Raw genomic sequence first — 27,850 nt, forward strand, 5'->3', positions numbered from 1 at the left:
ATTAAGAGTTGAAGGTGGGTTTAGGGTGCCACATCCTTTGCCTATTCATAATTAGAAGTGCAATGCTTACCTGAACACTCGCCATAGCCTGGGAAGTCATGCATCGTCCACATCAAGACTGCTTTGCAGTTGAAGTCTCGTGATGAGGGAGGCCTGCTCACATCATGCACCTCGATACCTCTCCAAAGTATCTCTAGCTCGTCAATCAAAGGCTCCAAATAAACATCAGGATTTTTGACTTTATGTTTCCCTGGAACTAGAAGGGACAGCATAACATGTCCTTTCTTAATAGCCATAGAGGGTGGAAGATTATAATTCACCAATATCACTGGCCATACACTGTAAGAGGTGCTTTTGAGACCAAATGGGTTCATACCGTCCATACCCAATCCAAGTCTCAAGCTCCTAGGTTCTTCCTTGAAGCTTGGCCATGTGTCTTCAATATGCTTCCACGCAAGAGAGTCCGCAGGAGTTCTCCACTTGCCATCGGTTGATCGATGGGAGGAATGCCATGACATGAGCTCTACAATAGATTTGCACTTGAACATATGTTGGATGCTAGGGATTATGGGAAAATGTCGCAGAACCTTACGAGGCACGTCCAAAGTTTTGAGATCTGCTCTATACCTTGCCTCTCTAGAAGTAGGACACTCTCTTACATCCTTATGTAGTCCACGAAACAAAATGCAATCGTTGACATATGCATGGATGCGCTTGTAATCTAATCCTCCAAGAGAGGTCACATGTTGCCTTGCCATATCTCTTGAGGTCGGTAATTTATTCTCCCTTGGAAGCATTTTGCACAATAGCCTGCACGTGAAGACCATAAATGAGGAAAAGCATTCGAGTAATTGACCCACTAGCATAATTCACCAGGTTTGCAAAATAGACTTTAAAGCTTACTTGAGTAATGCATTCAAACTTGCATTGCTCCATCCATAGATGGTTTGCAAGTTTAGTAACTCAAGGGAGGCACATAGAACAGAGAATGTGCACCCCTCAAACAGTGGAGTCAATGCTGCAGTAAAAAGATCATCCTGCTCCATGCTATCATCCCTCCCTTGATGGACATATAAATCCCACACCATATCATCAAACACCTCCTCCTCCACAGCTTCATGAGGTAATGGCGGAGGGCTACTATCACTATCATTCCATGCATCCGTAACGGTCCCTCCTAAAGATCCCACCTCATATCGCCGACGCTTCACCTCCTCACGGCGAGCATAGGGCAACATATGCGGGTGTGGCACTGCATCCTGTATCAAATTAAAACGGGATCATAACTCAAACATATGAACACCCATAGGTATCTCAATCAACCTTAACTTACAAACCCTTACCATGTTTACGGTCGCATCCCATTCTCCATACTTTGAGATGTGATTGAGTGTAATCCTGCATGCATGATATATGTTTCCTCGACATCGATCACACATACATTTGATTTTTTGCTCCAACGACATTTCGCGATGGTGGATACGGAGGGATTCATCCTCACTGGAGCTGCTTGTTGAAGATGAAGACATCCTACAAACAAACAACCCAAAAAAATTTGCTTTTATTCAAATATTTAATTTTAAACTCTGTGGTGCGTCTAAAACCGCGTCTGTCTGTTCTGTGGTACGCATCTACAAGTGCGTCTAAAATTGCGTCTGTTTGTTCTGTGGTTCGCATCTACAAGCCCATCTAAAACCACGTCTGATCTGTGTAATTAGATGCGTATATAGATGCATCTATAGACGCGGCTTTTAAATCTGCTTTTAGTGCGCTCGCTTTGCTTTTCTTCACATTACTTATACTTCGCGCGGCTTGCTTGCTTCGCTATTAGCAGATCCACAGTTTCGACGCTTAAGAGGAAGGCACCCACACTTACTTCCAAGCTTAAAGGAGAAGAGGGCGAACAAGGAAGAGAAGCAACTTTGAAAAAGGAGAAGAACCTTCCATACCTCTATCCAAGGTAAGTCTTTTTGCAGTTGATCTTTTTTGGAAGTTTGCTCTCTTTGGATTTGTACTTTCTCGTATCAAAAAAACGCATGATTTGGGTATCAGTGTTACGTTTTTGTGTCGGACGCATGTCCTTTTCTACTTTTTAGAAAAGTCCGTCTGTCGGAGCGTGTCTATAGGCACGTCTCAGGGCACGTCTACAGGCACGTTTGGACGCGCATCTAGCCTATTTGCAGACACAGACAGCCGCATCTATAGATGCACTGTTATACGCAAAAATAGACGCGCTAATCAAACGCGTCTATAGACGTGCTCTGACAGTAATCCTCTCTTCCCTTCCCCTTTCTTCTCAGCTCATCAGTAATCGACTTTTTTTCTTTTTTCCAGTTCATCATGTGGCCAAGAAGTGCTTCGGGCTCACCTGATTTGCTCGGGGGGGTCACTCATCATATGTAACCCTATCACGTGAGTTCAACAGAAGGATTTTTTTTATTTCTAAAATTTACAGAAATAAATGTACATAAGGGACTATTTAAAATAGTTTTGGAAAAAATTTACAGATTTGTATAGAAAAGGAGTATATTCTATTAATGAAATTTTTTACAGATAAGGGACTTTAAATATAGGCCTTGAACGCACGTGATATAGAGGGTTTATACATAGTGACCCCCCCGAGCTGATTTGCGGCCCGAGTCTATTTTTAGGGACTTATATAACCTTTTACGGCACCTCCTAGTCCTACAGAGTTATACGAGTATATGATGGGTACTCTAAACACCCCCCAGGAGTCAGCACTACAGACTCCAAACCACCCCACACTAGCTGAGATCACCCCAACCGAGTCAGCACAGCCCAGCCGGCTACACAGCGCGGGCCCATCTCCCATGCCATCTTATGCCCCTTCCCCCATGCCGTCTTATGCCCCTTCCACATGCCGTCTTATGTCCCTTCCCCCATGCCGTCCGGAGGTCCTGTCTCACGGAGCCGTCGGCGTACTCCTATGCAGTCGAGACTCGGTTCTCCAGCTACGAGTGGTCCACGTAGTCTCGTGCAGTTTCCAGCTATGAGTGGCCAGCGTACTAGCTCTACACGACACAGTAGCAGGCGTAGTAGCAGGGAGAGTGGTGGGGGATGCATGGAACAGTGCTTTGGGAGGGGTGGCAGTGGGGACAATGATGATTCAGATGATTTAAATGTGCCTCCAGGTGATGGTACAATATTCTATGACATCACTCAGACAGGAGGCATCTTGATGGATGCACGGGGGAAGGACATCATGGCCTTCATGCGCTCTGTAATTGCTAACAATTATAGAGATTGCTTTATCCACTACAAAGACCAGCCAAAGAGGTTGGCTGATGAGACCCTCGCTGCTGTTCGCTCTAGGTATCCTAAACCCCCCAATCGCCAGTTCATAGATAAATGGGCCAAGTCAAATATTGTTACGATACTTGGCAATAAAAGATCTTCGCTTTTAAGAGGCAGGTACTAGCGGAGCTTGCCAGGCTCAAGGGAGGTCAACCACCAAGGGGCCCACCCCACACCGCTCACAAGCGTGAGTGGAAGAAAGCAATGAAGTTAGCGAGGGAGGACCCCAGTCTGTAGCACGTGGAGGCACAAAGGATCCAGATGGAGCAATATGAAAGCGTGCATTTTGGAGCAGGGAGTGTTGATTCATGGGAGGCCCAATTTGTAAGTATCGATCTCAAATTATATTGCTTATGTAGTTTATTAGGAGGTTGTTTCTTTGTACTAATCCCTCCGCAAATTGTGTCGTCTTGTAGCTTAATATCGTGGGCAGATACCCTACTCATGTCGAGACAGCCTACCACTGCCACCATCGCAGAGGAGATACATGGAGGCACTTCTATCATGACGGGTTGATTACTGAGGAGCAGTACATCCAGACTACTGGAGCGACCCCCGAGGTATTTGAAAGTAATTAAATAATGTCAATATTATAAGTAAAGATTTGATTTTTCATACATTGATATATGTTGTCCCTTGTTTACAGGCCCGTGCACAAGACGACGAGGAAGAAGACAAGGAAGGAGGCGCAGAAGGGAGCGCAGAAGGGAGCACAGAAGGGAGTGTGGAAGGGAGCGAGGACATGGAGAACATAGATTAGTTGTAGAAGTAGTGCTAGCTACTCTTTTTTGTACTTAAAGCCACTGGCTTGGCTTCGTGCCTCTTGTAAATACACTCCTCTTATTTTTTGTACTTGAAGCCACATGATGTGGCTTAGCTTCGTGCTATATGTACATACAAGCACTTTTTGAGCTTTCAATTTTATTGCGTTTTGGAATTGTAATGTTTTATTTAGAATTGTAATTAAAATGCGGTTGGCTGTAAGAATTGAATTACACAATGTGGAAATGGGATTCTTATAACTATATAGCATACACAACATACATAGCATTCTGTAAATTTAAAAAAATATATTATAAAGCGCTTCTATCAGTGCGTCTATAAACGCGTCTATATACGTGTCTGTCTATTCAAGAAGCATCTATTTGCGCGTCTATAAACGCGTTTATAAGACCGTTTAAAAATGCGTTTAATGATGCGTCTGTCTATTTTTTAAATTTTTAAGCAGAGCGTCTATTTACGTGTCTAAATGCACATCTATACATGCGTGTGTCTGCTATATAGACACGCTGTTAGATGCGGGTCTCTTGACGCGTAAATAGACATGCTTGTAAGTTTTTTATTTAGTTCAGTAAACGCGTCTGTGTGCACGTCTATGGGTGCTTTGTCTTGTTGTGGTCGCGGTCATCATCAACCTTAGAGGTAGGTACATCCGGACAGGACTTTGGTGGTGTTGTCTCCTGAGGGCCTGCATGCGAATATCTAAAAGTTATGGGAGAGTTTGAGGAGAGATATTCTTAGCCATTATAGGAAAAGAAACAAGCTCATACCAGTTGTGGAAGAGTCGAACACATTGGTAGTTGGATCCATGCACTGCTCTTTATGGAAGACGGGATGCATGACATCCCATAGCTCGCACGTGAATCTCGAAAGCTTCATTCCCTCAACAACTCGTTGCTTTGGGGTTAGTGTCCAGTATGAGTATTTTCCTGAATGGATATTGGCCTCAGTCGCGAACCCATTGATATTGTGGCCATATTTTGGAATGTTTGTTGCGGGCTTGCTCCCACGTTACTGTCAAGCCGACCTCGTCGCAATCGCAGGAAATTCTCTGCCACTATATTTTTGCATGAACCTTCCCTCTTTGTGATGCTTGTCAAATAGAAACTTGGATATACACAATGTACTAATAGTTGCCATGGTCCAGGTCATTTTACCATCTCCATTATCTAGAATTGCTGCCTTAGTAGGCCTCGGTGCTCGACCTTTGCCTCTACTAGGCTATCCTCTTTGACTCCCCATGTCAACAAAGGAAGAGAGAGGAGTGGGTGGTGGTATAAGATTTTCTACATTGACAAAGGATGCCGAAGGAGCAGGTGGTGGTATAAGATTTGCTACATTGTGAGTAGGAATCTTTGATACTATCTGTTCTGATGAAGGGACCACATCGATATCTGGCCAAAGAGAGTCATGGGAGTCACTGTTTAGGTCCATTATGGGCATCCGCGGAAGGCTTGCAGCCAACTATGGATTCAATGAAGGCAAAGACACTCCGTGCGAGGCATGGTGGAGTGGGCAGGCAATGCACTAGGCATCTAGCTTGATCGTTGGGTGTTCAAGTGAGCTTGTCCATGTTAGATTATTCTACCTCTACAAGCGCATATGCAACGAAAACACTAACAAGAAGAACTCAACGTGAAGAAGAAAAACACTTTATTGTCAGACCGAAGTCTCATTACAACCATCTTGAGTCCTCATCCCTATGGGAGGAGATGGGAAACTGAAGGGATGCTAGGAATGGGGGAAGAGGTCAGGAGAAAACAACGAACGGTGGTCTACATATATAGTGAATGAAAATCCTCCAGACGAGAAGCGCTATGAACGGTGGTCTACACAATGAACGGAAACACAGCACTATGATGGACTGGCAAACATAACCTAGGTCCTGCAAGGAGTCGTTTGCTCTGATGGACAATCTTCACGCTGGGAGGAATGCAGGGTGCAACGTTCCACATTTGCTGCACATGAAGCCATTTGTCAACGCAAGACACAAGCACAAAGTTCAAAGAACTACAAAATTTGTGAAAGCGGTTCAAGCAGGGTACGTACCTTGGAGAGCCTGCAGCGATGGGACAGAGCTAAAGGAGTTCATATATATCCTCATGTCTCCTTTGGTATTGATGGCGCCCCTGAGGTTGGCCAGCCGCTGGAGGCACTTCTTTTGACGATGCTATTGAATCAAAAACCGAACCAAATCCTTGTGTCCCACTTTTGGACATGTCATTACTTTTCTTCTTCTTCTCTTTCTCTGGCTCAGGGCCTTTTACATGTTCAAACCAAGCTATGGATTTTAACCAAGAGCCCTAGGGATGGTCGACTATCCTATATAGTAGCACTACATTTCTATGGGGTTTACGGTTTACCTTTCTATGTGGGCAAGGATATGACCCCATAGCGATAGATAGAGAGGAGGTAATGCTTCATTCATAGAAGGACAAATTCATAGGCCAACATAGGGAATAACATAGGAAAACAAGAAAATGTTGGCCTAGGCATATCTTCCAAATGGGAAGATGCATCCTATGGGACTGCCTTGTAGCATCACACACACTTTTGGAATTGCAAGGGCTACCCCTAATAGAAAGGGGTAGATCTAAAACCAATAGTTAAAGATACAGATATCCTTTTCTTAGTAGAGACATGGGAACCTAAACACACACTCTCTATGGTGGCACATCAAGCAAGTGTGGCCACGAGGGAATTGCATGTGTGGTCTATCAACTCTCAATGCTATAGTGTCCATACATCTAGTTGAAACCTTGTTGAAACTAGACCATATGCACTCCTAGCACATATACATTCCTATAAGTTGCTATATCTCACATGATGATTCTATAGTTCATTCATAGGGAAGGACCCAAAGAGGATCCAAACGACCCCTTTATAGAGCTAGGGAGGGATATCACCGAAGCAAGGTGACATCAAGATGCTAGGTGACATGAATGCTTGCACTAGGACACATCAGCTGGATAATGAGTCAGAAGCCTTACACCCCTAGGTGAGACACGATGATGCATCTGGTAGAGATTGGTATCCATCTCAAAGGATGCAATAAAAATGCCTTAGATGACTGTGTGTCAACGCTAGACTTGTGACTTGGCGGGTGTAAAGGTCGATGGAGAAGTTTCTTGCAAAGCTCTATAAACCTCCACCTCATGTTAGTGTTATTGGATGAGGCAAAGCATATTCTGCTTCGCATGGGAGTGCTTGATTGTTTTCCTAGATAGGAAAATTGAAATAGCTTGGGGTCGAGCCATTCTTTAGAGAGGTGCATATACCTAGAGGCTTTGGGCCTAATAACTTGGCTACCAAAAATGTTGACCATGAATAACACTTTGTCATAGACGGCTATTGGTGGTCGTAAGATAGTAAAACATATGCAAACTTGGACCTTCCGTTGCTATAAACTAGCTCAATCACCTCCCCCTCTTTGTTAACTCACATGCATAGTGCAAAACGGCACCTGGATCGTGCCATAATTGGACACAACCATTGGATGAACGTGAAACACAAAATTAGAGGGAGTCCTAGCCACGGGGGTGAGGAAGGGGGCCAAAGAAGTTCGATGAGAGGGTCGTGACACCTCTTGATCTTCTAGGAAAGTTGAGAGATCAGAGAAGCTCTAACGCTTGGGAAATGGGCATTATTTTAGCACATTCAACAAGTTGTATCGCCCCAACTCTTTACAGTCGTAAACAGTTAGTCAAAATACTGCGGTACGTTCTTCCCACGAATTGAAGGTGCGTTTTCTACACTTTTAGAACGTTTGAATCCTTCTTTGCACCTTAAGCTTCTTGAAACCATCATCGTGGTTGATGCATATCGATCGTCCTTGTGTTTTGGTTGATTCAGTTAATCACTCCTTCGACTATGAGGACTGCCTTCCTCATCGGCATTGTCGGCCTCATGCTCTTATCCCTGCTCTCATGGCCTCCCCTCCTCCATGCACAGAAGATGGACGATTCCGTCCTTTCCCAAGTTGTCGACTCTCTAAAAAATCATGGTTACGTCACCGTCGCTATCTTAGTACCTTCCCTAAAACCTGTCTTGAAGTCCCGCATCACGCTTTTGATCCCTACCGATGAAGCCATCGCAAGTGCTCACGTTTCACAGTCTGCCTTAGAGACCATCGCCAAGTTTCACGTGCTTACTCACAATTTCACTTTTAACGACCTACTCATATTGCCTGCTGGAACCTTTCTTCCTACGCTCTTGAAAGGTGCGCGAGTAGAGGTAGTCAATAACTCCGCTACCAATTACACGATCAACAACGCCCACATCAGGGAGGCAGATTTATGTCCTCAAAGTATCTCCTCTATCGTAACTTGCCAGGGAATCAGCCATGTACTGCAATACACATCACAAGTTTCTTCTTCTGCAAGGCCGGCCGCTGGGGAAGCGCCAGCACCGTCGGTGCTCCTCGGTGAATCCCCGTTTATCGCCCCTGGCCCCTCTAATGAAAGTTCACATCCAGCGGCTACATTTGCTCCATCTTCAAGCGCTCCGAGCTCGCAAATCATGAACTTTTTTATAGCGGTAATCGCATTTGAAGCGTTGCTGCAGCTGCTGTGATAATACAGGGTCGACGATCCAATTTTTGATACGAGCTTTTGCTCTGCTTAAGGGCCAAGTTACAAACGTTTTGGTCTACTTCGACGCTATTGTTTCATTTAGTGTCACAGTCAAACACGTTATATGCACTACTCAAGCTGCGCAGCTGGACAAGTAAATTATTTGGCTCTGAGCATATGAAACGTTCTACTTAAGTTCGTCAAATTTTTACATCTTTTGCCATATTCCAAATCGCTCTAACATTTGGTGTACTTTGCGGAAGTGCCTCAAGAACTTAGATTCATAGCATCTTGTGTGGTTGCATAGTCCTCAAGAATATGTTTTGATCTTTTTAAAACTAACATAATGTGAAGATATCACTTGGCTTCACAATTGCCAACATAACTTGCATCGATTGTTTCCTTTTTCTGGTCTCCTACGGTATGTAGAGGTTGCCTCCTAAGTGATTGCCATTACTCCATGCCTTGAGGTATTCCATACGATGAGGTGTGCTTTAAAATTTGACATATTTTGGATGTTTGTCTGTAGACCTTGCATATTTTCGGCTTGCTCTGTCAAATTAAAGGTTTTCTTATTCATATAATCATGACATTTTTCTAGAATAATGTCGCCAGTGATCATATGTTTATCTCTAAACGTTGCCTATTTAGTCTCGCCTGATTTTGTGACAAGGTTTTCAATATCATGTAATCATGAGATAATTTGGAATAATATCACTAGTGATCATGTTTTATAATCTAGACTAGTTCTCAATGTCAAGCAACATTTGGACATGGTAGTGGGTCCATCTCCAAGAGATCAAATTTCGCAACTATTATTGAATTTGTAGTCCAAGCTACATTTAAGGGACATCCTTGTTTGATTTAAGTTGACTTTGGCAGTTCTCACTTTTTCATGTTGTCAAAAGCCAATACCTTGGGATCTTTATGGATGGAAGCAAATATATTTGCCACATGTCATGAGAGTTACAAAGGATGTGAAGGAAGAGACATTTGTGCAAAATGAATCTCGTGGGATGTCTTTTGTGTTCCAAGCTAAGCTACTTTTCAAAATTATCCAAAATTTCCCAATGATCTAAATCTATCAGTCATAATAATTCAATGCATTATCATGTCGTGGGAAGGCCCCCTTCTAAAGATACTATATATGCAGCTTGACAAACATCAAGAGAAACTAAAAGCTATATATTTCTCATGTGCATCTGTATGCTCATGGATAAGGAAATTGTTGATAAGATCAAAGTTGGATTCCTATTGGTTTTTCATACTCATGATCAAATGGATCAAATGTTTAGTATATTCTTCAAGAAGCTTGGAAGAAGTGATGAATTCACTCTAATTGAGATGATAGATCTTGTGAAAGAATCTCATACTCCATGGCCTAAGGTTGACTTATAATTTCAAGAGATTTATTCAAGGTGGAGAAGGTGAGGAATGCTATACCAAGAGATTGAATGACTTGAGCTTTAAGTGTCAATTTCTTGTAAAGAAAAAAAGTGGATCAAAGAACATATCTATGAGATATCTATATGGTAAGCAATATGCCTCTTCTCTAGATTAGGTGCCCATGGATGGCTTATAGTTTTTTCCTTCATTCCAATCCTTGAAATTCACGCTTCAATGCAAGAACCTTTAGTGATTGATAGCGAGGTTCAAATTTTTGTGTCTTTTCCAATGTCTTGATTGTTTGTAGAAGTTTTTGTTTCTACTTTGTTAATTTCCATATGATTTACATTCACATCTTGTATTGTTTACATTGCTAATTTCCATATTCTTTACATTGACATCTTAAAAGTGTCAAGAAACTAGAGAGCACAGCATAGTGGAAGCAAAACATCAAGCAAGAAGAGAAGATAAGGAAAAGCAGCACAAAAAGTATCCAAAGGCTTCTTTCCGTAATTGAATCTCAGCCCTCCCCTCAATGCAGCATTGCATTGGGCTTACACTCCCGACTCTTTATAGACTATGCCCATATAGAGATAAGAACTTTCATATAAGATGTGTTTACCATAGGGTTACAAGAAAATGTAGCTACCTCCCGTACACTCACAAAAAGATGGCCAATGATCCTGCATTTGCTATAGTGCTTTCTTGGTGGATCCTTCTTAAAGCATTGGGATTTAGTATGCCCCTTCTTCTTGCAAAAGGTACACCTTAGATGTAATTTCCCGGTCATGGAAAGAGCTTGTGAAGTGGTTTTTGCGGAGTTGGATGTCGATGAAGAGGCCCTCCCAAACTTTCTTCTCTTCCTCTAAAAGAGAGCAAATATATCCCTCAAAGGTGGGATTGAAATATTCTTAAGAGTGGTTACAAGGTTATCATATGTGGGTGGCATAGACGTGAGGAGGACCGCTATAGCATCTTATGTGTCCACCTTTGAAATTGAAATAAATGATGCTGACTGAGCCCTGATGCTTTGTAAGTTTGCTATATGGTCACCAAGGGCTTATCCCTCTTGCATATTCAAATCATAAAATTGGATCTTAAGAGTAAGTTTGGAATTGTTACCCTTCGCATTTTACAACTTCTCAATTGCTTTCCACATATCCTGTTGTTATGAGCTTTGAGACATGATAGATGAGATCTTTTGGTGAGGTGTAAGGTGATGATTCACCACATCTTCTCATCACCCTCTTTGGCCACCCCCCTCTCCCCCGCTCTTCCCCCCCACCCAACCCCCCCCCTCCCCCCTCTACCCCACCCACCCCCCTCCACCAATTCATCTTGCTGCTTCCCGGGCTACAAATAGGCTGCAGAAAGTGGGGCGAAATTCTTTCTGGCTGATTCCTATCAATTGTTGGTTTCGGGACCTTTTCCAAGTGGGACGACCTGTTTCGGAGCTGCCTTTGGGCTGCACCATGGCTGAATCATATGTTCTTTGCTGGATTCAAGGTTTTCCAATTCAAACGAACTGATTCTTGTGGATTCATTGCCTGCTTTTGCCGTTTCAGACTGATTGTTGGCTGGTTATTGTGTTTGGTATTCTTTCTAGACCAAGGAAGGCTGATTTCTGCTATTGGCTAGTGGCCAAAGTGACTACAGATAGGGGCAACCTGTTTTGGAGGCGGTTTTCTTGGTTGGTTGTGCTAGAGTTTGGTTGTCCCTGGCTTTTCTACATCTGTTTAGCCGTGTTTGGTAGGCTGGGCATGAAAAGACATCACCTCTCCTCCTCCCCCCCCCCTCCCCCCTTCACCTTCCCCCTTCCACCCCTCTCTCTAGCTATCGAACTAAAAGGCCATGGGGCCTTCACTGCCCAATGGGCGACAGAGTTTGCGCACCATAGGCGACGCCCGCGCGGTGTCCACCAGTGCGGTGGTTCACCCTCAGCCTCCATGCCTCTAAGGCCTCCTCCAAGCCTCCCTCCTATATCTCCTTCCCTCCGTGACACCTCCATCTCCCCACCTCTCCTTTCGTGACCCTCCCCCCCTCCTGCATCTACACCACCCCCCTCCCCCCCCTCCACCTCAGCCGTCGCCCGCCACCCCCCAAAACCCCCCCCCCTTTCTCAAAAGAAAAAAAGAAAACAAAAGAGAACTAACCCTAGAAAATTAACCTTAGTTAGGTTAGTGGAACCTAGGTTAGGTTAGATGACCATAGGCTAGGTTAGCTTGAGGTTAGATTAAAGTTAACTTTGGCTCAGTTAGTAGCTCACTATATTTAGTTGGACTAACTACACTTGTTGGACTAACTAACAATCACATTAACTGGATAATTTCTCTAATCTCTTGGACCGGCAGTGTTCGGATGGTTTCTCCTCAATGGTTGGAGGTTCTGTCGTCCAAAAGCTGCTTTACCCACTTCGGGAATGGCCGTTATTGTTGTGGTTCTGCAGGCTCTTCTTCATATTCTTTGTCTTAAATCCTCCCAAGCACCGTTGGGGGAGTTCGGTCTGCTGTTGGTAGTAGTACTGGATGGATATCCTGGTCCTGGTTGTCTGGGAAGGAAGCATCCTCCCCCAATTGATGCGGCTGTTCTGAGAAGACCACATCGCGACTTACAATTACCTTCTTGGTAACAGGATTATAGAGACAGTAACCCATCGCCTCTTCATTGTAGCCCAAGAAAATACACTTTCGGCTCTTCGGTTCCCATTTGGTCCTGATAGCATCAGGGACATGCACAAAATAATAACATCCAAAAACTCTGAAATGTGCAGCTGAAGGTTTCTTACAAAAAAGGCCTGCAGTGGAGTCATCCCGTTCACAGCCTTCGTGTAGCTATGATTGAGAATGTAAACTGCAGTGTTATATGCTTCAACTCAGAAAGTCTTTGGCAAATCTTTCCCTTTCATCATACTCCGACCCATTTCGCAGATGACGCTCATCTTGCGTTCTGCTACTCCATTTTGCTATGATGTATGTGGCGGGGGTTTCTTCCTCTTGATACTGTGACTTTTGCAATAACTTTCGAATTCAGTCGATGTGAACTCTCCACCTCTGTCTGATCTCAGCTTCTTTACCTTCCTCCCCGATTCTTTCTCGACCATTACATGCCATTCCTTGAACCTACTGAAAGCCTCACCTTTCGTCTTCAGGAAGTATATCCATATCCTTCTGTTGTAGTCGTCAATCAGCATCATGAAATGGAAGGAACCACCCAAAGCTTCCGTCTCCATCTTTCCGCAGAGGTCCGTGTGAACGAGCTCCAGAGGAGCCTTTGCCCTGCTGGCCTCTTTAGGAAAGGGCTGCCGATGCTGCTTACCTATCATGCAAGCTTCACATACATCAGACAAATCTAAAATTTCGGGTAGGTCTGCAATCATTCCATTTTTATGCATCTCCTCCGAAGAAGTAAGGTTTAGATGACTAAACCTCTCATGCCACAGCTTACTGTTCTTCACATCCGCTCGAGCACTGAAAGCTGAGAGTTCGTAAATGTTGTTGCACCGTGTACCTTTACCAACGACCTTTCCTTGAAGATCCAGGATCTGTGCACCATTCTTATCAAATTGAACTTTGAGGTCCCGATCCGTGATCGCAGAAACGGACAAGTTCCTCTTGATAGCTGGCACATAAAGAACATCGGACAACTATTTTACAACTCCATTTGACTTGAGAGCAATCGTACCTTTTCCTTTTGCTAGACATTTTGCATCATTGCCGACTGCTACCATGATGTCATTCCCTACCGGCTGTAGAGGGGTATACCAATCCTTCCGACTGGTCATGTGACGTGATGCACCACTGTCAATGATCCAAGGTTCATCCGCAGGTACATGAACTGCCTCCGTGCAAATCTCCTCTCCAGCTGTGCCCTCTCTCCGCATCTCAACTCTTCTCCTCTCCTCTCTCCATATTTGTTCATGGTATCAGAGCTCCCTTGCCTTCCGCTGAGGCATTGAGATCCTAGTGTAAGAGAGATCGAGATTGAGTATTGTTCATTCCGTAAATTCTCTTCCGTTTGACAGATTTTTCATTTGTTTGAAGGAATTCTATCCATTCTTCTACTACATTGAAATAGAGAGAGATTTCATTCATTCCGTTTATTATTTGATTCATGAGTGATTTCTTTTAGTGTTCATTCAGCTTTGAGAGAATTACTTAGAGACTTCAATCATTGCATGTGAAAGAAATCCATTGAGAGAGAATTACTTAGGTACTTCGGTCATTGCATGTGAAAGAAATCGATTGAGAGAGAAAGATCTATTCTAAGTGAGAGAGATTCTAGATCGAGAGAGAGAGAGAGAGAGAGAGAGAGAGAGAGTTTCTAAGAGAAATATATCTTGTCGATTGAGAGAGACACAGGTGTTTTTAGAGATACTTGTGTGCTTTTGAGAGAGATAGAGAGCTCTCTATCTTTGAAAGTCTAGTCTCTTGAAAAGCCAATCCTCTTTCTGCTTCAGGCTACGAGCATTTGATATCGGCTCTATCTACAGAGCTCCACAAGACAAGCGCTTCGACCATCAACGGGCTTCAAAGGCCTCAACCACAAGGCTTACCTTCAAGGAACGAGCACCTACTAACCACTCAACGACCCACCTGACCCGCAAGGTAAGGACTTAACTAGCAACGGCCTTCAACACTCCAAGCAATTAGCCCACAACGAACGAAGCAGCTCTTGCAACTCAACGCCTCAACACACAGAACTCAACGAAGTTTCAAGCCCACTTCAACCCAAGGAAGAACTCAAGAGCAGCAAACGAATTGAGCATCAACTTCAACGCCTTAGAGGAACTCTCTCCAACCACCCAAGCATGGGTGGCTACTACATTTAATATTAGCAGCACCGCCAAGCCTTAGCAGCTCCAGAGAGGACTGACAGTGCTTCTCCATAACACGAACCGCGGACGACTCTCAAGCGACACGCTCTCCCAACTCCCACGGCTCCAACAATGTTGCAACTCAAACAAAGCTCTACAACACGAGACCGAAGCTCCAAACTACATACTGCGACAGTCACCTACTCGACTCGTAGACGACCACCTCAACACAAGACATACGAGCAACAAACGACTTGCCAAGTTCCAACTCTGTTGCACCATCACGTTGAATCGACTCTGTTGTAGGCAAAATCTCGAGTCTACAGTAAGCCCAACTCCATGAGCATGATTATGACATCCACGCAACACAGCGACCTCAAGCTAGCCTACGCGACGAACACACAGCATGCCACCAACTCCAAAGATGCGCAAGACGACTCCTACGCTTCTTATGAAAATCCGTTAACCCATACGAAATCTTTTACATTCCAAGAGCATCTTCTTGATTCTGACTCCTCTAGCCCTGAGACGTGGCTTACCTACCACATCAGCAACCACTTATCTGTGACATCATCACCCTTCTCTCATTGACATGTGATAGCAACTCCCTTGTGACATGTGGCATCGCATAACCTATCTGCCACGTAGGCTTATCATGCCACATCACTTCTAATCTACCACATCATCATAGGTAAAGTACTACAACATCATCAACTGACTGATCAAACTGCCATATCATCCAATTGCCACGTGGTAACTAATCTGCCACATCAACATTCGTCTCACCTGCCATGTCAGCACCGGGACCACAAAGCCACCTCAGCAAAATACCATGTCACTAGGCCATGTCATCCTACATCAACATTGCCACACGGCACACAGCCCCTTGACAAGCACAGTTGTCCCTCCACAGACACACTTGGCACCCTGGATATGTGTAGACCTGCAACATATCACACAGTGCTCTAAAGGCACACCCCTTCACAGGCACAATTTCCCATGTGAACACAACTACCACATCACATCGCCACATCATCAACTTTTTCCTTTTTTGCCCCTCCACCTAGATCAAGACATATCTTTTGATTTAAGAAGAATTTGAGGATGCTTCAAAAAGAAAAAACGCTCAATTTTTCATGCTCTATGTAGTTGTCACATTTCGTACACATTTTCAGCACACGTATCACACACCTTTTAGCCTTGACATCAAATCCACTTATTGCACGCGCATAAGCATCAAACCCAGCACCTATAAGAAACAAACGAAAAATAAATTATTTCCTTTGCTTTGCTTTTCATCGCTCGACGGTTGGTCTAGATCTAGATCAGAGTAAATTAGTTTATTCTTAAGGAGAGAGCTCCAAAGCAACCAATCAAAGCCATACCCAAAAATTTCCAAATAGTTCCTACTCAAAGTCAATCCCTACGCTCACATGCTGTTTCACATCCAATGTCCCGACTTTAGAGTTTTCAAAGGCATTGGCAGATTGATCAGAGGACGGATTGCACATCATATTATCTTTACACTCACATGCCACCATCGTAAAGTTTCATGAACTCTCTCCCCCCATAATGAGGTCTCAATGTTTGCATCATAGTGGTCCTTTTGCCACTTGTGCCACTAGGTGACTGCCTCGCATGTGAGGTGCATCGATGTGAGAATACACATCCCATTGTTTTCGTAGGCACAACAGAGAAATGAATCTCAAACTAGTTGAGCCAAGAGATCAACACTAGGGGTTCGGTCTTACTATCATACCGAAGAAAATTGAGCTTCTTGGGAAAAGCTTTGACACGCTATGAAATTCCCACCCTTTCCTGGTCTCCCTGTGGGCAGAGTAGAGAAAATGAGGACATGACAAGCTCATTCTTCCTTCGTCTCCCGAGCTTGCGCTGTCTAAAGCTCCATGTATTCAACAACTGAGCAATCCCCAATTTACGGGGCAATCAAATAGCTCACAGGCCAGCCAAATTGCCAGCTCTCTCTGCCAAACAAATGGCCAGAAAGTCCAGCTGGTCTGGCCAACCAGATCTGGCCGACCAGTTGGCCGACCAGCTGGCAGGCCCACCGACCAGCTGGCCGACCAGCTAGGTCTGGCCTATAAAAAGGCCTCTGCCCTCACACTTCAGGTGACAGGACAAGACCTGTAGCTGCTCCTCATCTCCTCCATCTTTTGCTGCAGGCCCGCCTGCTCCATCTACCTCTCCTCTCCTTCCTGCCTCCTGGCTATCCCATCCTACTCCAGATCTGTCCCCTTCTGCTCCTCTACTTCAGCTCAGCTCCTTCTGCTCCAGATCTGTCCCATCCTACTCCAGATCTGTCCCCTTCTGCTCCTCTACTTCAGCTCAGCTCCTTCTGCTCCAGATCTGTCCCATCCTACTCCAGATCTGTCCCCTTCTGCTCCTCTACTTCAGATCAGCTCCTTCTGCTCCAGATCTGTCCCATCCTACTCCAGATCTGTCCCCTTTTGCTCCTCTACTACAGATCAGCTCCTTCTGCCCCAGATCAGCAAGACATCATATTGCTATTCCAGATAGCCTGAAGGTTCCTTCCTCAGAGCATGCTGGTTTCAGCCATTTCCTAGGGCAGCTCCAGCTCCCATCATCCTCGTCATCATTGAGCTACACGGAGGACTGCGTTACGCTCCCTCTGTTGCTATCTTTTCTACTGTCTCTCTACATGGAATCATCTTTCTGATTCAGCTCAGCCACGGTCCTTCAGACACGACGGCTTGAGGTTCTTGTATTCAGTTTTTCATATTACCGACAGGCACTATGTTTTCTGAGTTCCGTTCTTCAGTTGTATCTGAGTATTGTCTATTTTTTTATCGCTCCACTGCAAACCCTATGGTTTCTCTATCGTTTCTCTATATGGTATCAGAGCCATGGTGATCTAAAGACCCCAGATCTCAGGTGATCTAAAGATCCTGCTCCTTCATGGAGGCCATAGGTACAGGGAGCATCACTCCTATGAACATATCAGTTTCCTCTTCATTCCGCTGCGCACTAAGGGAGAGAACTCCATCTTCTACTCCCATCCCTCCCTCTCTTTCAAAACTCCATCTTCTACTGCCATCCCTCCCTCCCTTTCTTACCTCCATCTTCTACTACCATCCCTCCCTCCTTTTATAGGTTTCTGGCTTGACACTCCCCATTCCTTCGAAAGAGGGGGTCATGATACTTCACCTCTACCTCCATCGGCATCGACTTCCAGGATCTACAAGTTCTCCCTCGGAGGGACCCTTTCTGTTCACATGTGTCTAGATGTCTGTTGTTTCGAATCTTCTACCTGCATGGAGGCGGGGATAGACTCCTCTCTCCCAAGGTCCAAGATCGGACACACACTGGCTCACTGTTCAGCTCCGACCTCTCTGGATTATCAGTACTGCTACGACAAATTTGTTCTCTCTCTTTGCACTTTCCTCCACCTTTCGGCGGTGCGAGGAGGTGGCTTATTCTCTCAAGCTTCACAGTGTTCTTATTTCTATCTGGTATCATACGTGTAACTACGACACTTGAGGAAGTGAACAATTCCCTTGCAAGGGCACTCCTCTTGTGATCTTCTATTAGGCATTTCACAGGGATAGCCAGCACCACCATCGACATCCCTACACGAAGCTCCCAGCACACAATGTTTGCCCCTCAAAATTGGCAATTGAGAGGGGGTATTCAGCAACTGAGCAATCCCCAATTTACGGGGCAATCAAATAGCTCACAGGCCAGCCAAATTGCCAGCTCTCTCTGCCAAACAAATGGCCAGAAAGTCCAGCTGGTCTGGCCAACCAGATCTGGCCGACCAGCTGGCAGGCCCACCGACCAGCTGGCAGGCCCAACCGACCAGTTGGCCGACCAGCTGGCAGGCCCACCGACCAGCTGGCCGACCAGCTAGGTCTGGCCTATAAAAAGGCCTCTGCCCTCACACTTCAGGTGACAGGACAGGACCTGCAACTGCTCCTCATCTCCTCCATCTTTTGCTGCAGGCCCGCCTGCTCCATCTACCTCTCCTCTCCTTCCTGCCTCCTGGCTGTCCCATCCTACTCCAGATCTGTCCCCTTCTGCTCCTCTACTTCAGCTCAGCTCCTTCTGCTCCAGATCTGTCCCATCCTACTCCAGATCTGTCCCCTTCTGCTCCTCTACTTCAGCTCAGCTCCTTCTACTCCAGATCTGTCCCATCCTACTCCAGATCTGTCCCCTTCTGCTCCTCTACTTCAGATCAGCTCCTTCTGCTCCAGATCTGTCCCATCCTACTCCAGATCTGTCCCCTTTTGCTCCTCTACTACAGATCAGCTCCTTCTGCCCCAGATCAGCAAGACATCATATTGCTATTCCAGATAGCCTGAAGGTTCCTTCCTCAGAGCATGCTGGTTTCAGCCATTTCCTTGGGCAGCTCCAGCTCCCATCATCCTCGTCATCATTGAGCTACACGGAGGACTGCGTTACGCTCCCTCTGTTGCTATCTTTTCTACTGTCTCTCTACATGGAATCATCTTTCTGATTCACCTCAGCCACGGTCCTTCAGACACGACGGCTTGAGGTTCTTGTATTCAGTTTTTCATATTACCGACAGGCACTATGTTTTCTGAGTTCCGTTCTTCAGTTGTATCTGAGTATTGTCTATTTTTTGATCGCTCCACTGCAAACCCTATGGTTTCTCTATCGTTTCTCTATACCATGGCCTCTTGAGCCTTGTGATTACGCTCTTCTTTTCCCTTTTGAGCTCTTATCTTGCGCTCTTTGGCGGCCTGCTCACAATCATCCTACATCTCTAGAGCTGAACCATCCATGCAAAAAGGCTCTCTGATTGCTATTGTTGCATCTGCATCATGGAAAACTGTCATCGGGGCCTCGACAACCGAGGGAGCTATAGGTAGTGGCCTCTTGAGCTCCATGGCCTGTCTAAAGCTCCATGGCCTCTTGAACCTTGTGATTGCGCTCTTCTTTTGCCTTCTGAGCTCTTATCTTGTGCTCTCTGGCGGCCTGCTCACGATCATCCTACATCTCCTGGAGCTGAACCATCCATGGCAAAAGGCTCTCTGATTGCTATTGTTGCCTCTGCATCATGGTACCATGGCAAAAACTGTCATCGGGACCTCGACAACCAAGGGAGCTATAGGTAGTGGAGGGGCTTGGAAAGCAACTTCTTCCTCCACATTGGGGTTGGACTTGCCACTGGCATCCATGAGTGTCTCTTCCGGATCTTGTCTGTACCATAAAACAGTGGCTGTCCCTGACTGAACCTCAGTATCTCAGGAAAAAACTGAAGCTCTGAAACCAATGTAGCAGGGAGAGAGTATAACTCACTCTCTCTCCTACTAATTGCTGATTGAATAGAGATGGAAACTGAGAGAATAATACACTCACAAACACAAGTGGAAGCTGTGAGGTGAGTGAGAGAATCTGAGGGGCCCTGGAAGAGGGAACTAAACTGAACAAATGTCTGCCCCATAGGGCTGAATACGGAAAGAGGGAAAAGTATTGCCTAGAGGGCAAATCCCTCACTGTAGATGCGTGAACTGAGAGCTGCTCTGATGCAGACCCTGCTGCTGCTGCGACTGGGCCTGACTGTAGACCTGTAGAAGGGGGCTGATCTGCTACTCCCTAATCCTGGCCTGATCCTTCCATAGGACACTGCTGTTGGCTGAGGACTGCTGCCTCAACTCAAGCCTGAAGGTTGATGAGCAATAAGGCCAAGGGGGTTGCCTTTTATAGGCCCCCAACGTCCTATAACTGCACGTCCAGGCCCTGGAATAGACCGACCCAGGCCTGGACCTGCCTGGTCAGCTAACATTGTCTGCCACGTGTCTGCTGGCATGGCGCCTGTGCCTGCTGATGTGGCATGCACCTGTGCTGCTGATGCAGCTCCTGTGGCTCTGTTGGGGCTAATGTGGCTGCTGACATGAATGCTGATGCAGCATCTGTACGGCTGCTGACATGGCAGCCTGTAGCATGCCACCAGCTGTGGATGCTTGTGACAGATCACAACACACGACATAGCCTGCTTCTCACTATGCCCACATAGCCTATCTTTTTTCGCATGAAGGGATACGTCTTGTGACACCCTACGCGTACCCTTCCTCGCTCACTTTTAAGGGACCACCAACTCTGTCCTGGCGTACTTTCATTGCCTCAACCTTCTTCTCTTCCTCCAACATGTGAGCATCTGCATAGATATTAGTTTCATGGCCTTAAAAGTAATTCTGGCCCTTATCCACTAGACCCACGTCTAAGAAGAACAGAGAATGTGACCCCATTTGGCTACATCCCTTCTCCTCTCATTCTCTCAAGCATATGGAAAACAAGTTCAATTTCTCCTTGCTGGGCATATCCTGCCATGATTGCAGTCCACAAGACTATATTTCTACTTGGTAGTTTGTCAAACACTTCCAGTGCTTCTGCAAGCAGGCCACATTTGGCATACGTATCCACCAACGTGCTGCCAACAACAATATCTTTTTCCAGCGCCTTTCTGGCTATCTCAGTGTGTATTTCTCGGCCCTTGTCCATGGCTCCTTTGCTACCACAAGTTTTTAAGCTGCAAACAAACGTGATAGCATTGAGAGAGAGGCCATCTAGTTGCATCTGTTCAAGACAGTTCAGCGCTTCCTCACCAAGCCCTTGCTCGGCATATCCTGCTATCAATGCATTCCATGAGACTACGTCTCGAGCTGGCAATTTGTCAAATACTTCCCATGCTTCTGCAAGCAAGCCACATTTAGCATACATATCCACCAAGGTGTTACCAATAGCAAGATCTCTTTCTAGCCCTTTTCTGACTATCTCTGAATGTATTTCTCGGCCCTTGACTATGGTTCCTACGCTGCCACAAGCTTTCAAGATGCAAACAAACGTGACTGCATTTGGAAAGAGGCCCTCCAGTAGCATCTGTTCAAGACAGTTCAGTGCTTCCTCACCAAGTCCATGCTCAGCATACCCTGCCATAAGTGCAGTCCACAAGAACACGTCTCGAACTGGCAGCTTGTCGACTGCTTCCCATGCTTCTGCAAGACAGCCGCATTTGGCGTACATATCCACCAAGGTACTGCCAACAATGAGATCATTTTCCAAACCCGCCACAAGCTTTCAAGCTGCAAACAAGGGTGACAGCATGTGGAGAGAGACCCTCCAGTTGTCTGTTCGAGACAGTTCAGAGCTTCCTCACCATGCCCACAGTGCTGCCAACAAAAAGATCTCCTTCCAGCCCCTTTCGGTCTGCCCTTGTCTATAGCTCCTATGCCGCTGCAGGCTTTCAAACTGCAGACAAACGTGACAGCATTTGGGGAAAGACCCTCCAATTGCATCTCTCTGAGACAGTTCAGTGCATCCTCAGCAAGCCCATGCTCAACATATCCTGCCATCAGAGCAGTCCATGAGACTAAACACGTCCCGTGCTTCCGCAAGCCATCCACATTTGGCATACATATCCACCACAGTGCTGCCAACAAAAAGATCCCCTTTCCAGCCCCTTCCAAGCTACCTCAGCATGTATTTCTCGGCCCTCGCCTATGGCTCCTATGCTGCCACAAGCTTTCAAGATGCAAACAAATATGACAGCATCTAAAGAAAGACCTTCCAGTCGCATCTGTTCAAGACAGGCCAATGCTTCATCACCACACCCATGGTTGGCATAACCTCATTTTGAACTGGCAGCTTGTTAAACGCTTCATGTGCTTCTGCAAGAGAGCCACATTTGGCGTACATATCCACAAACGTGCTGCCAACAAAAAACGTCTCTCTCCAGCCCCTTTCCGGCCATCTCGACGTGGACTTCTTGGCCTCTTTCTGCATCTTCCAGCCTAGGACAAGCCTTCAGATTTACCTGTGCAAAATCATTCAGTTCAGAATAGTGGGACACTTACCTTGCTCCCCCACCACAAGGAGGGATCCTTGAAGTAGTCCTTCCATAAACGCTTTGTCCATGACCTATCTGCGAGGTATGACCACAACCAAAATCAATTGCAAGATGTGGGTATTGGCCGAACAAAATATTTCTCCCCAATCGGAACAAATAAGGCTTAGCCAGGTTTTCTCAATTTGGACCGTTGTAAAAACACAAGAAAACAAGGCTGTACCTGAACTCGAAAATTCATCCAACACTACTCCGCTGTTCTCGGGGGAAGCGGAGAGTGAGAAAGAGCTGCCAACCCGTCGGAATGTCGAAAAAAGTGCGGGCTATGCACGTGAGGGACGACAGGGCTGCATAGTTTCATTCCAATTGCCTCAAACGTATGAGAGGAATCTCTGCCACCTCCTGTATATAAAATCATCGCGTGAAGAAACTCGAGGATGTTGGGTATAAGGCTTTGTTACTCGGTGAGAAGGTGCTCTGTGGACACAAGCCTACATGCTTTTCTCAGACAAGGCTACCTCGAACATCACTCCAAAGTGCAATTACACAGGCTCTCGCATAACATAGGGTCTCGGGCGAAACTGAGGGTGTTCACAGACTGGACACACCCAAGGCCCCGGGCCGTTGGGAGGGCAATCTCGCCTCTCCATAATCCTTACGTGTGCACTCAGTGGGCTCAGCTGGCGAGCTGATTGGCTAGCATGTTTTAGACTACCCAAAGTCCTACTATTTTCGCCTAGGCCCCATTTAATGCGACATCTACTTCCTCAATCTCTGCTCTTAGAGAGCATTCCCCACAAGGTTTGCTGAGAGTTTCCAAGCTATAAAATAGGAGCAGACGTGGGAACCAAGTCTCTTGGCATCCTCCGAAGGTTCTTGGCACCTATTGTTGGAGATGGCAGGAGAATAGTGTCATCGAGCTATATATCTGAAGCTCCTATTTTCAAGGCTAGCATCGCAAAAAAACCTTAATGTTAGCTTAGAAAATAGAAGCTCCTTAAAATTTGCAGATCTTTGTGGAATCGTTTGGTAATAGGAAAGAATTCCCCAAAATTCCCATGTCGAACAAGGATTTCATCCATGCGAGGATAGTCTTTTAAGAGAGCTTACGAAAGCTCCATTTTTGGCCTGTCGTCGGAGGCCTTAGTGAAGGTTCGTCCCCTTTCAAAAGTAAAATTAATTTCTAGCATTTTTCAGATGTTTTTTTCTTTCAAATTCTTTGATTGGTTGGTGTGTTGACTTTAGAGCATCTCTTTCAAATTTGGGTTTGCTTTTTAGGCAAGCAGCATAGCAGGATCATTTCAAAATCCAAGCCTTGGTTGAGCCACGTGGCAGCCTAATTTAAGTTGTGAGCCACATGTCATTCTAATCAAATTGACTAAAAATATATGTATTGCATGATTGTGCTCCACTCCTTTTGGCTTGTAAGGTTCGTCTTTAATTTGCCCCCTCCACCCTTCTTTTAGATGTATTGCATGATTGTGCTCCACTCCTTTTGGCTTGGGAGGTTTGTCTTTTTTTTTCCTTCGATTGCATGATTGTGCTCCACTCCTTTTGGCTTGGGAGGTTCGTCTTTTCTTTTCCTTTGATCGTAGTTTCTCCTTCTGATTACATCAATTGTTTCCTTGGAGCTCTCCTTCCATCCCTGTTGATTTTTCAAGTGTGGGAACGGATGGGGGCGCATCACATTGTCTGGACAGCTTCTCCTCCCTGACCCAAAAGGAAGCAGCTCGAAATGCTTCCCTTTCACATCGATATCCTTGTCCTTGAACCTTTCTGGCCAGAATTGCTCTGGGTTCTCCCAGATTTTAGGGTCTCTGCCTATTGCCCATACATTCACAAACAGTCTAGTGTGCTTTGGCAACGTATATCTGGCCACTGTGCACATTTCCACTGATGCATGAGGAATCATAAGGGGAGCTGGGGGATGTAGACAGAATGTTTCCTTGATCACATTGCTCAAGTAGGGGAGACTGCAAGTGTCAGATTCTTGTACAATGTCTCCTGAGCGCCCCTGCACAAGGGTGTCCAATTCATATTTCAGTTTCTTTAGACAAAGTGGATTCCTCAGCAACTCTGCCATCGCCCATTCCAGTGTGTTCTCTGATGTGCCTATGCCGCTGAGCGCTTGCGCTGCACTAAACGATTTGGATATGTCTTGCAACCAGCTCATTGGTCAAATCCCCTCAAGTTTTCATAAACCATGATCCCCGAGGACCTACCAGCAACTATGGGAGTAGTCAACAAGAACGAACAAAAGGGAGTAACAGTGCTTCCATTCCCAACGAATTTGGTAGCCTCGTTAACGGTTTCCAACATTTCGACAACAGTTCGCAGCTAAGAGATCCTGCAAACATAAAACATATGGGCTTCATGCGTTTCAATCGTACTACCAGTGAGCTACGATTCATCGTCAAATACGTCCAATTGTTTCGATCAAAAGCAGCAACACCAAAACATATGGGTTCTCCGCCACGCAGGGATGATGGGATCTGAGTCAAAAATTGAATGTCAAAAACTGGCAGTGGATCTTTCATAGTTTCAATGACAAATCCTGCATCAAGATCCTGAAAATTTGTCACAAGGCAGTACGAGAGACTAGCAAATCGATAATCGTGGACATGATTTGACGGATGGATAAAGAGCGAACAAGCGCGATGGAGAAGCTAAAGACAACTTTCAATTTGATGATGATAATGGCAGAAATCTGATCCAAAGCCATTGGGCACATCAGGAGGCAAGGAGAGAACGGAAGAGTAGTGGGAAATTCTTTAGGCAAGCAACATCGTGCATAGGGGAGGCGACATGTAGATCTTTGTCAAGACCTTGACCCATAAGACCATCACTCTGGAAGTTGAGAGATCTGATACCATCGATAATATCAAGACCAAGATTCAGGACAAGGAAGGAATTCCTCCTTCCTCTGGACCAACAGAGTCTCATCTTTGCCATCGATAAGTAGCTGGAAGATGGTTGAGCACTGCCAACTATAACATTCAGAAGGAATCCACTCTCTATCTTGTTCTGCGCTTAAGAGGTGGGATGCAGATCTTTATGAAGACGCTGATGGGGAAGACGATAACCTTGGAAGTCGAAAGCTCTGATACGATTGATAATGTGAAGACCAAGATTCAAGACAAGGAAGGGATTCCTTTGGATCAGCAGAGGCTAATCTTTGCCACCGGCAAGTACCTGGAGGACGGTCGCACCTTGGCTGATTATAATATTAAGAAAGAAGCCACTCTGCACCTCGTGCTTCGACTAAGAGGTGGCATGTAGATCTTTGTAATGACTCACTAGCAAGATCATTACACTGGAAGTGGAAAGCTCTGACACGATCAATAACATCAAAACTATGATTCAGGATAAGGAGGGTATAGTCCCTGACTAGCAGAGGCTTATTTTTGCTGGGAAGCAGCTTGAAGATGGACGAACTCTTGCAGCCTACAATATTCAAAAGGAGTCTACCTTGCACTTGGTTCTTCATCTTCGTGGTGGACAGTAGTGTCGTTAGTGTCTCTCTTATAGGTTGCGTTGGGAGTCTAAAGGATTTCAAGTTCTTCTACTCAATCTTGATTAGTGTTGACCCAAAACAACAACTGGTTTTTTAGAGTTGGATTTGCTATTATTAGTTTGCAACTATGAGAGTCAACAACTTCCTTTTGTGACGATGGTCACAATCCATGTCGGATACCATGTTGACTTTCCTCATCAAAATAAAAACAACAATATTCTTTAAAAAAAGACATATTATGCAATGTGCAAAATACATTATGTGATTTGCAAAATACATGATGCAAGATCCCAAGGAACACACATACATTATGAGATCTGCAAAATACATGATACAAGATCCCAAGGAACGGCACATTCCTTGGTATTATAATTTTTGAGAGAAAGTGTGCCAACTCTCCCCCCACATGAACGTGTAGTTACATGAACATGTGGTTATATACAATGTGAAATTTGTGCTCAGATGATCATGTTTTCACATGATTATATGCTTATATATACTGCCAACTTTCTATCCACATGCCAACTCTCTATCCACATCAATGTGTGGTTATATACAAGATGTGAACAATGCTATGTAATTATACATAACAATAAAACAAAGATTTGTCATGCGAATAAGAAAGTATTTCAAGTGTGCTTCGTTTCTTGTATACCTTCATGACATATCTTTTTACATTTGCAATGTAGGCTGGAGATGTGACTTACGATCAATTGACACGGCTTGTCATCTACACAAATATCACGTGGATTGCAAGCAATTTATATGGGTAGTCATCCACAAGCACATCTAAAGACCAAGTACTTTTATATTCTAATTTGCTTTCACTCATAGAAATGAAGTGAACATTTACTGAAAAGTGAGTATGTGCTTGCCATAATAATATCCGAAATAAGAAAAGACGATTATACACTAGTGTCCCATCAGGGCCATTCATCAATACATATTTAGAAGAGTGGCAAAACATGTTCTCCAAATCTATAACAAAAATGAATACTTCTCGAGTTCCACCCTCGAACATCAACTCATCATTCACTTTCACAATCTAATAGCAGCTGCCTGCCTGGATCTAGTTTGAAGTGCATTCATTCCCTCTCTCTCCTCTTCCACTTTTTTGTTAAAATTTGGACATGCATTCATTGAACATTCCCTCTCTCTCCTCTTCTATTTCTCTCCATCTCTCACATTGGGCAAGATTCACCTCTCTCTCTCTCTCTCTCTCTTCTCCTTCTTCTCTCTCTCTCTTCTTTTTCTCTCTCTCTTGGTAGGCCACATGAATAAAATTCATCTTTTTCATGAATAAATTTCAAGCTAGTGACTTGAAAATGCAGCCGTCTAAATAGCACCCTTGTTTTATAGCTGCGAGAATGCGCTCTGAGAGATTTTGAGTGGGACACTTGCTACCATTGCCCCTATAAAAGGACATGTAAACTATGTTTTAGGTTCGGCCTTGGAAGCTAGGATCACCACTTGATTTCTCTTTGAAAGGTGGCATATTTTAGGAAGAAAGAAATTAATACAATAAATGTACTCATAAAACACCAACTCATAAAATACCAAGAGTTTCTTATCCATTGCAAGGAGAAATGCTACCCAAAAGAAAAGCTATAAAAAAAGGACATCGC

The 27,850-nt window shown here is 45.0% G+C and overlaps 1 pseudogene; it reads left to right on the forward strand.

Annotated features, from left to right (window-relative positions):
- The first annotated feature begins 21,982 nt into the window (after nucleotides 1–21,982).
- LOC147881628 (polyubiquitin 11-like) lies at nucleotides 21,983–26,216 on the forward strand (annotated as a pseudogene).
- Nucleotides 26,217–27,850: the final 1,634 nt, after the last annotated feature.

This window comes from Dipteris shenzhenensis, chromosome 30 (assembly GCF_047967505.1).
Source record: "Dipteris shenzhenensis isolate YYH24624 ecotype China chromosome 30, Dip_SZ_1.0, whole genome shotgun sequence".
In the NCBI taxonomy this organism is placed as follows: Eukaryota; Viridiplantae; Streptophyta; class Polypodiopsida; order Gleicheniales; family Dipteridaceae; genus Dipteris; species Dipteris shenzhenensis.